The sequence below is a fragment of the Macaca fascicularis genome, chromosome 1 (assembly GCF_037993035.2).
Source record: "Macaca fascicularis isolate 582-1 chromosome 1, T2T-MFA8v1.1".
Lineage (NCBI taxonomy): Eukaryota > Metazoa > Chordata > Mammalia > Primates > Cercopithecidae > Macaca > Macaca fascicularis.
The window spans coordinates 16,379,302-16,386,613 of NC_088375.1; the positions used below are offsets into that span (position 1 = coordinate 16,379,302).

At 44.0% G+C, this 7,312-nt stretch overlaps 1 long non-coding RNA gene across 1 annotated transcript; it reads left to right on the forward strand.

Moving 5' to 3' along the window:
* Nucleotides 1-479: 479 nt before the first annotated feature.
* On the forward strand, nucleotides 480-3,957 carry LOC141409208 (uncharacterized). Its single transcript, XR_012428441.1, has 2 exons — nucleotides 480-826; nucleotides 2,697-3,957. It is a non-coding gene; the product is annotated as an uncharacterized lncRNA (long non-coding RNA).
* Nucleotides 3,958-7,312: the final 3,355 nt, after the last annotated feature.

Genomic DNA, 7,312 nt, shown 5'->3' on the forward strand with positions numbered 1-7,312 from the left:
CAACAATATCAACCATAAGTTAATAATTATTGAACTAAGTAACAAATACATGATAGTTTATCATAGTATTCTCTACTTTTGTGTGTGCTTAATAATTTTATAGCAAAGACTGGAAAATACAAAAGCTCTAAAAACCAACGTTATCCATATGCTTACATTACCAAAAGTTAAAATTACATACACATTGTTCTGTTCATGTTTCTGTCCCATTGTCTAAAGATCATTTTATTTATTCTAAATATCTAGAATATTTAGGAGAAAATCTGATAGCATCTCCTTGGCCTCTTTAATGATTAAAAGTAGAATTGAGGTCTCAGTGGACCTAGTGCAGCCATATATTGGACCCTAAAGGAAAAGATAAGTTGGTGCTGCCTTCAATTTGTGAACATAGCTCTTTAAATAAGTGGTGGCTTAAAATAACCTGCCTTTGGGGATCATACTCAGTGCATATAAAATGATGGAACAACAATCCTTAAGCTGCTAGAGCTGGAGTGGGAAGGGGTATCATAGCATAATATAGCAAGTGACATGACGTCAGTGACTTCCACTGTGTGGTACAGGAGAGAGAATTTGTAGGTCTTCTCAAGGTGAAGGATGCTCTTTTTCTGCTCTCCTTACAGAACAGAGTGATCTGTGAGATCTTCCCGCTACTCCCATGTGGGGAGAGAGAGAGAATGAAGACCCATTGCTGTAGAGGAACAAACTGAACGTGTTGAAGGTCCTGCAAGGCCAGTGTGGCTGGAACGCAGACACAGCGCCAGGAGGAACAGGAGATGGCGCTGAAAAGAGAGGCAGGAGTCAGATCTCAAGGGAACTGTCACTACAGGTAAGAGGTTTGGACTTCATCCCACATGACATAAGAAGGCATTGTTGGTGTTTTAAGCTGGCAAGGGCAGTGGCTAGATTTGCCTTTTTAAAAGTTCACTCTGGCTGCCTGAAGTAAAAAGGATCAGAGAAGGGACAAGCATGGAATCATGTCAGAAATGTAATCCTCTCACCAGGCACAATGGTTACCCGGTGGAGGTGGTGGAAATGGAGAGAAGTAGGCAGATATGAGATATAATTTGGAGGTAGGATAAACAGGACTTGTTTTTTGGTTGTTTCTTTTGTTTTTGTTTTTGAAACGGAGTCTCACTCTGTCACCAGGCTGGAATGCAGTGGCACCATCTCGGCTCACTGCAACCTCTGCCTCCTGGGTTCAAGCGATTCTCCCGCCTCAGCCTCCTGAGTAGCTGGGACTACAGGCACATGCCCCCGTGCTCAGTTAATTTTTGTATTTTAGTAGAGACGGTTTCACCCTCTTGGTCAGGATGGTCTCAATCTCATGACCTTGTGATCTGCCCACCTCGGCCTCTCAAAGTGCTGGGATTACAGGCGTGAGCCACCACGCCCAACCAGGACTTGTTGATGTATTGGTTAGGGAGGATTACAGAGAGAAATTTCAATAGTAACTCCCAGAATTTTTCATATTATCAACCAGAAGAAGAGATGCATTTATAACTAAATGAAGACCACAAGAAAAGAGGCATATTTGTGACCAGAGATCAAGAATAAAGTTTTGAGCATATTAAGTTTGAGATGCTGATTAATCTTTCCAGGGGACATCCCAGTGATGATAAACAGAAGTTAGAATGCACATCTGGAGTAAAGAAATATCATCAGACATTTAGGCCGGGCATGGTGGCTCACACCTGTAATCCCCGCACTTTGGGAGCCCGAGGTGGGCGGATCACATGAGGTCAGGAGTTCAAGACCAGCTTGGCCAACATGGCCTAATGCCAACTCTACTAAAAATACAATTAGCCGGGAGTGGTGACCCATGCCTGTAATGCCAGCTACTCGGGAGACTGAGGTAGGAGAATTACTGGAACCCTGTTGTGGTGAGCCGAGGTCGTGCTATTGCACTGCAGTGTGGGCAATAGAGCAAGACTCCATCTCAAGAAATGTTGGGGGGGTGGTGGGCGGGGGAAAGAAACATCATCAGGCATTTGCACAAGGTGGAAAGGTGATAGCCTCTAATGTTGATCAAAGCAGGAAGTATTAAAAGACTGGGTGGGGTCATAGGGAGAGAGGCAACTGAAGTTAGAAGCCCCCGGAACTGATAAGACCCACCATGTTGACAGTCTTAGGCTGTGGCCCTCCAAATCCCGTCCGTATACTAGCACATAGAATGCTTCTCTAGTGAGTTCTGTTGTTCCCCAGACATGGAACACCTTCTCAGCTTTCTGAGGAAGCTTTCCTAGGATGAAGTGATTCTTCTGCCATCCTGTAAGTATTATTCTGAGCTTTGAAGACAGGGCTGACCCAGGGGAAGCCCAGGATTGGGACACAGTTGACTAAGATCTTAGGATAGTGTCCAGGGACCAGATACATTTTTTTGTCTTTCTTAAGGAAGCCTCTTATCAAGGTAATTATTGTGAAAAGTAGGAAATGATTTGTGGTACTGCCCAGTAAGCCTCAAATATTGCTGGAAATCATGAATCATATCAAGGTAGGGGCGTGCCATGCCCTCTTTAGAAGTGCAAGTGCCTTCTTCAGCAGGCAGAGATTTTACCCAGAAATTTTACTCTGACACTCTCAGATAAATATTTTTTAGGTTTGGGTTTGGAGTTAAAGCTGCAAACATCATCAGAGTCTCATGGGATGCCAGAATGAGAAAAGGAGTCCAAGTAAACATCTGTTTTTAATCTTTTCAGTGTTGCAGACCTCTTTGAATACACCATGAGCACTGTGGATTCTCGCCTCTGGAAAATAAAAATCACATACAGAAAAATTCAGACTACTTTTTAAGGAGTTTGAAGAATCCCTGCTAGTCATGGACCCATTTGGGGTTGATGGGTTCCTGACCATGACTCCTTGGATTCGGAAGTCATATAAGATGCAGTTTAACAAACATTGGAAAACAAACGAGCATTCTGAGAGCAAACAGCATCTTCTATATATCATCTTCTAGAATATCTCAGATCTGGATGAGGTCACAGGAATGTCCATTCATAGGGAGCTCTTCCTGGAGCTCAGAGATCATTGAAAGAGGGTAATCATCATGGATGTGTACAAGTGAAGGTAGTTTGAAAAGAAACAAAGTTATCCTTTTTTTCCTTTACTAAAAATCTTAGGGTCCCCATTAGCAGGAAGGAAGGAAGAGGACAGGTGAGCTCCCTGGTATTGATGTATTTAGAGAACCTAGGCATCAGCCATGCATACAGAGGACACTCATTTGGCTGGAATTCGGGCATTGACTTTAATTAAATTCCTTTGCTCCCAATAAGACCTCTCTTAATCTGAAAACAATTTGTCATAAGTGATGTATCTGCCAAGACCTCACGGCAAAGGGGCAGGGGTACCTAGGAAATGTTGCTGGCAAAGTCCAGAGTGACTCTAAAGGGACAGTGGCTTCCTTTGGATGGTCATGTGCTGGACATAGCAATCAGAAGGACAGTCGTGAACACCCAGGAGTGAACCAAGATGCAAAGTTCAAGTCCGAGGGAAGAAGGGTGCAGTGTGGAAGAAGGGAAGGCAGATGCTGCAGCCTACAAGCAAGGTGGGAGCCATTAAGAGCCCCAAGCTGGCCGAGCACTGTGGCACACGCCTGTAATCCTAATCCCAGCACTTTGGGAAGCCAAGATGGACGCATCACCTGAGGTCGGAAGTTTGAGACCAGCTTGGCCAACATGGAGAAACTCTGTCTCTACTAAAAATACAAAAGTAGCCGGGACGCTGAGGCAGAAGAATTGCTTGAACCCAGGAGGAGGAGGTTGCAGTGAACCAAGATTGTGCCATTGCACTCCAGCCTAGGCAACAAGAGCGAAACTCCATCTCAAAAAAAAAAGAAAAAAGAAAAAAAAAAAGCCATCACAGTCTTTATTCCAATTGACATTCTAGGTAAACCTGCGTACAACTTTTTCTGTGTATTTTCCAACAAAGGATCATTTTATAAAGGCTCAAGTTATTTACAAATACTGTGCATATTCTTGCTGTTTCTCAGTTCTTTAAGAACCATACAAACATATTGCTTGGATTTTCACCAGCCAATATGAATGTGCTCACCTTCCACTGGGTGAGACCACGGAGGCACAACATGCAGCTCAGGGTAAGTTTTACTGAACTTTAATTAATTTTTCGAGATGGAGTCTTGCTGTTTCGCCCAGGTTGGAGTGCAGGGGTGTGATCTCGGCTCACTCCATCTCCCGGGTTCAAGTGATTCTCCAACCTCAGCCTCCCGAGTAGCTGGGATTACTGGCATGTGCCATAACACCCAGCTAATTTTTGTGTTTTTAGTAGAGACTGGGTTTCACCATGTTGGGCAGGCTGACCTCGAACTCCTGACCTCAGGTAATCTGCCTGCCTCGGCCTCCCAAAGTGTTGGGATTACAAGGGTAATCTGGCCCAAGAGCTGGTTAATTTAAAAAATAGTTTATAAGTTCTTTAATATATGAGAAAATGGAAACTCAGCCCCAAGGGGAAATGGGATTCTAAGTTTAACTTCCTTAGGCAGGTCCAGTTTTGTGTGGTTTCTGTGGTATGGGTGAGTAGTTATCACACAATTTGATCTCATCAGTCAAACTGATGCAGGAAGACTTTTGTTCACTGTGTTTTATTAATGAAATGAATCCAGAGCTGCTTTTTTGTGCTAAACACTTTAGAGTAAAGACATAATGAAGACAGCCCTTCCTCCTCTTGCCTGAGGGAAGTTAGGAAGACATTCCTTGAGGAATCCATTTAGGGCTTTGGAGACAGGAAAGGTAGCAGGATATGGTAAGAGCGAAAGCATCAGCTCCAATAGGCAATGTCTGGGGTTGTTGAAACTGATGGAAAAAAAGGTTTCCTATACAAAAACCAAGCATTGTTTTATTTTAATGCTCAACCGAGACCCCTTGCTGAGAAAACCAGCCACGTGTGTGATTCTTGAGGAAGGTAGTTCCTCTGAGCCCTGTGTTGGCCAGAGGCCTGGAGGAGTAGGTGTGAAGTAGAGGGTGCTGCCAGCACAAATGCTTTGTCATTTAGAACTGTCCAGGGAGCAGTTATAAAACACACACCTGCAAATTACAAGAGGATGGCAGGGGCTCACATGTGCAGCAAGACATGAAGTGACATCCGTCCTCGGTGTTCCTCTTCTTGGAATGCTCCCATGTAGAACCCTATGTCTCTTTGAACGAACCTCTTTCTGAAGTGCCTGGGGAGCTCTGTCTCCAAGCCCCTACCCTAGGTACTTGCCCCCTCACCCCCACCCCAGTACTGATGACTCATCTTAGTAACTGGAGATATTGAAAGACAAGACCAACTGAGCATTTGGGTGGGAGAGAACGTGACTTACATGCTCTGCTAATCTGGGATCACATTCTTCCCTACAAGTCTGAAAGCTAAGTGACAGCCCAAAGTCTCCCTTTTAGCAGCTCAGGAGGGGAAGCACACCAAGAGGCCTCACAACTGTGTGTGGAATCACTGTGTTCTCAGTGAGGGAGAGACAATAGAGAATTTTTAAAGCATTCTCCCCAGATAGTAGAAGTTTTGATTAGTTCTTTCCCAAGAGAAGACCAAAAGTTTGTTTAAATCTTGTTGTTTCGTACACACATTCAGGAGAGCAACTTTGAGTGTCTACTACATACTAGGCATTGCACTATGTGTGGGGCAATACAGGGGTGATATGGGGCGGAATAAGGCAACTTGAGTGGCCACTAGGCATACTGCAGAGGTAATTAACCTGCACTTTGACAAGGCTCCCTCCCCTCCACTCCCCTCCCTTTCCCTTCCTTTTCTTTTTTTCTTCCCCCTTGCCCCCCAACCCCAGACGGAATCTCACTCTGTCGCCCAGGCTGGAGTACAGTGGTGTGATCTCAGCTCACTGCAAGCTCCGCCTCCCGGGTTCGTGCCATTCTCCTGCCTCAGCCTCCCGAGTAGCTGGGACGACAGGTGCCCACCACCACGCCCGGCTAATTTTTTTTGCATTTTTCGTAGAGATGGGGTTTCACCTTGTTAGCCAGGATGGTCTCAAACTCCTGACCTCATGATCCGCCCACCTCAGCCTCCCAAAGTTCTGGGATTACAGGAGTAAGCCATCATGCCCGGCCCATTACTTTTTTTTTTTTTTTTTTTAAGGCAGAGTCTCTATCTCCCAGTCTGGAGTGCAGTGGCGCGATCTCTGCTCACTGCACCCTCCACCTCTCAGATTCAAGCGATTCTCCTGCCACAGTCTCCCAAGTAGCTGCGATTACAGAAGTACGCCACCATGCTCCGCTAATTTTTGTTATTTTTAGTAGAGACGGGGTTTCACCATGTTGGCCAGGCTGGTCACGGACTCCTGACTTCAAGTGATCCACCCGCCTCGGCCTCCCAAAGTGCTGGGAATATAGGCATGAGCCAGCACACCAGGCCTAATTTTCATTAATTTTAATCTCTCTTTTTTTGTAAAAGCATTTAAGTTTCTACGTTGTCTTCTGAGAATTCGTTATGCTAGGTTTCAATTTTGATTGCCTCTTTGTTACAAAGTTTGTGGATGTATTTCATAATTTCAAAGTATTAACTTCATCACTTATTATTTATTATAACTCTATTCTAACTCTATTGGATGATGATAGAAATAAACTCTCCTTTCATTATTCCATCAACCTAGAAAATAATTTTTATTATCTATTTGAGAGATTATAGGCTCATAAGTTTCTTTATGTTTTTAATTTTTGTCTGTTACTTATGACTGATTATGAAAGAGTTATATTAAAATCTCCCAGTAATATTACACTTGTGTACAGGTCTTTTATTCCTAATAAGTTTTGCCTCATATATTCAGCTGCTATTTTTTGTGTGCACAGAGGTTTATGAGTTATTGTAATTGTCTGGGTTGTCTAAGAAGCAGACACCGAGATAGAAATGAATAGGGAAGAATTGTATTGGGGAAATGCCTAAGAAATAAATTGGAGGAGGAGTTGGGAGTGGCTGGGAGAGCTGTCAGATCATAATGAAGTCTGACCCTTAGAAAAGGAGAGAGACAAGAAAAATAGAGTTGAAGTGTTTTCAACTGCTGCGAAGTCTAAACATTCAGCACTGCTGTCTGGAAGTCCTTGAGCCAAAGCTGGCTGTCCAACAGTCTTGTGTCTTCCAGGAATGGGCCTAACTTACTATGCTATTGCTCTTGTTCATTGCCTGAGAACAGCCTCTGGGAAACCGGGCCCATCACGAATGGGGTGATAGGTTTAGAGGACAGTGGCTGGTGCCCACTGGCAGTGATGCTCCCTGTAGTTGGAAGTCAGGTAGGTGTATTCTAATGACAATCATTTTCACTTACCTTCCTCAAAAATAAACACATTCAAATGTTATT